Genomic DNA, 3,198 nt, shown 5'->3' on the forward strand with positions numbered 1-3,198 from the left:
AAAACCTTACATTAAAATTAAAACCATTTAGAACGAAGATAAGGACAATCGTCCTCAGGCAACTAATTTTGAATCTACCAAATTCATTGTAAGAGACGGCTGTGAAGGCCATTCTATTGTGTATATCTAACACTAAGTTAGATCGGTTCTTGAATATCAAGGGGAACAAGAATTACAGGGGAATGTAGAAGAATGGGATTGAGAAATTATCACCCATGGTCGAATTGTGGAGCAGACTCGATGGGCTGAATGACCCAATTTGTATTTCCTGTGGTTTATAGTCAACATAAGTAGTGATATCTTGGAAGGAAAAATGCCCGTATTACACAGGACAAGGTGCTGGAACCGTTAACATGCATAAAGTATATTTCCCGAGGACCTCATCACGTGAGCCCTAGAATTCTGTGGAAATTTAGGGAAGTGATTATTGTGGTGCCTTGTTGAGATATTTGTACGACGGGTAAATACTGGTAAGCTGGGCTAAGATGGCACCACGATTTAGCAAAGGTGGAAAGGAAAAAGGAGGTAACAATGTGCAGTTGAGTCTGACATTTTTGGTGGGCACCGTGTTCGAAAGAACCCTGAAGGAAAGGATTTACATGCATTTGGAAAGGCAAGCACTGATTAGAAATAGTCAACGTGTTTTTGTGCATAGGAAACCATGACTCACTAACTTGACTGAATTGTTTGAAGATGTAACATAGACGTTTGAAGAGGCAAGAGCGCTGTACATGAACTGTATATATTTCAGTAAGATTTCCAACAATGTTCCTCATGGTAGACTGCTTAACAAGGTTCGGTCACACGAAATATAGGGAGAACTAACCATTTAGATACAGAACTGGCTCGAAGGTAAAAGGTAGAAGGTGTCGATGGGGGGTTGATTTCCAGACTGAAAGCATGTTATCAGTGGTGTTCCGCTAGGATCAGTGCTGGGTCCACTACATTTCGTCATTTATATAAATGATGTGGATGTGAGTATAAGGTGTATAGCTCGTGCGTTTGCAGATGGCACACACATTGGAGGTGTAACCAGCCAGCATAGAAGATTACCTCAGAACACAACGGATCTTGATCAGATTGGCCAAAGAGCCGAGGACTGGCAGATGGAGTTCAATTTAGATCAAAGTGAGCGGCTGCATTTTGGAAAGTCTAATCAGGGCATAACCTATTCAGTACATGATAAGGTCCTGGTGGAATGTTGCTGAACAACGATACATTGTGGTTCAGGTTGATAGTTCCTCTAATATGGAGTCACAGGTAGATTGGATAGTGAGAAAGGCATTTGATATGCTTTCCCTTATTGGCAGATTGCAGGAGAATCGACGTTTCGGGCATAAGCCCTTCTTCAGGAATCATTCCATATGATTCATTCCTGAAGAAGGGCTCATGCCCGAAACATCGATTCTCCTACTCCTTGGATGCTGCCTGACCTGCTGCACTTTTCCAGCAACACATTTTCAGCTCTAATCTACAGCATCTGCAGTCCTCACTTTCTCCTAGAAAACATGCCCTGCCCTGCACAAAGCCATGCTGACTGTCCCTCCCTCGGCCATGGTTTTCCAAATGCATATCAATCCTATCCCTAAGAATTCCCTCCAATACTTCCACAACCACTGATGTGAGACTCATCAGTCTATAGTTTCCTGGATTATTCCTATTTCCCTTCTTGAATAGAGGAACAACATTAGTGACTTGCCAGTCCTCCAGAACCTCTCCACTGGCTAGTGGGGATACAAAGATCTCGGTCTAGGCCCCAACAATCTCTCCTCATGTCTCTCTCAATAAACTGGTGTAAATCCCGTAGGCCCTGGGGACTTATCCAGCTTAACGTTCTTCAAAAGATCCACTACCACTTCTTCCTAGCATATTAGTAATCTCTACACAAATCTCACTATCTGCCATGCCCTTCTCCTGGGTGAATACAGAAACAAAGTAGTCATTTATGATCATGCCTCTGCCTCCAAAGACAAGTTGCCTCCTTTATCCTTGAGTGGTCCCACCTTCTCCCTAGTTTTTCTTTTGTTTTTAAAGTGTTTACAGAATGTCTTGGGATTCCCCCTCATATCTAGAGATGGATGCTGGTCACACACCTTCCATCTACATCCATAACATTAACCCATCAATTCACCACGTTCAAATGCCAGTCACAAGATCTAAAACCAGGAACATTTTATTTGGTTTAGAAAGGAACATTTCAGAATTAATGTATCCTCACTTTCCGAGCTCACGAAATTAAAAAAACCTAGTTAAGAGGCATTTAAATCTGAACAAAAACACATGCACTGGCAACTGGCAAATTGTTTTGTCCGCGGAATACACGCTGAATTGTTGATTCATGGTAATGGTATCGTAATGGATACCAGAAATCATTCATTCTGAAGAAAGGATTGTTTTTCGGGAAAAAAAAGGACATGGTGCTCATGTCAAGCTTCCTTTCTGCAGAATGAATGAATGCACCGCAGACTCCACATCATTCACTCAACCACAGAGAAACAAAAGGAAAAGTGAAGAAATCCCACTGGAAATCAAATGTCGAAAAATAAAGTCAAGTGCACACGCCTCACTCAGTCTGCGCCTTTAGCTCCAGGTCTGTGAATGGTTCCTGCATACGCGCTGCAGAAAGGCGTGCGCTCTGAGTTCTACCAACCCTGGCAGCCTGAACACTGCCTTCCCCATTCTGTCCCTCGCGCTCCCGCTCACTCACCCACAGCTTCGCTCAAGTTGCTCAACGTTAAAGCATTGCTTTACTAAGGAAGCTGGCGATTCTGTGCTCTGAATGTAGAGGGGACAGCTCTGCTGCCTGGAAGAAAGAAACGGGAAACAGCAAATAATGACTGAGAGAAAGAGGACAAGACTAAGAAGGCGGTCTTCCCTAAGAAATTGAAAGATGGTGAGTAGCGCCTTTGCTGGTCTCACTTGGAAGAGCATCGTCACAAAGCAGTTTTGAAATCTGCTCGCTTACGTACTGTACACCAAAAGTAGGAGACGCAAAACATTATAGTCCAACAGGTTTGTTTGAAGTCGCAAGCTTACTGAGAGGAGCCCCATCTTCCGAAAGCTTTTGATTTCAAATAAAACTGTTGGAGTATAACCTGATGTGGTGTGACTTCTGAGTTTGTCCACGCCAGTCCAACCCAGGTACCGACACATCATGTACGCCAAATGTAGTAAAGAGAGAAAAGACACAAACTCTTA

The 3,198-nt window shown here is 43.1% G+C and overlaps 1 protein-coding gene across 1 annotated transcript in view; it reads right to left on the reverse strand.

Annotated features, from left to right (window-relative positions):
- Nucleotides 1-2,828, reverse strand: part of cdc42se2 (CDC42 small effector 2) — a 281,063-nt gene extending 278,235 nt beyond the window's left edge. The window contains exon 1 of the mRNA XM_043714273.1: nt 2,708-2,828. The gene's annotated coding sequence lies outside the window, so the exon portion shown is untranslated. The remainder of the gene's footprint in view (nt 1-2,707) is intronic.
- Nucleotides 2,829-3,198: the final 370 nt, after the last annotated feature.

This window comes from Chiloscyllium plagiosum, chromosome 2, assembly GCF_004010195.1.
Source record: "Chiloscyllium plagiosum isolate BGI_BamShark_2017 chromosome 2, ASM401019v2, whole genome shotgun sequence".
NCBI classification, from domain to species: domain Eukaryota; kingdom Metazoa; phylum Chordata; class Chondrichthyes; order Orectolobiformes; family Hemiscylliidae; genus Chiloscyllium; species Chiloscyllium plagiosum.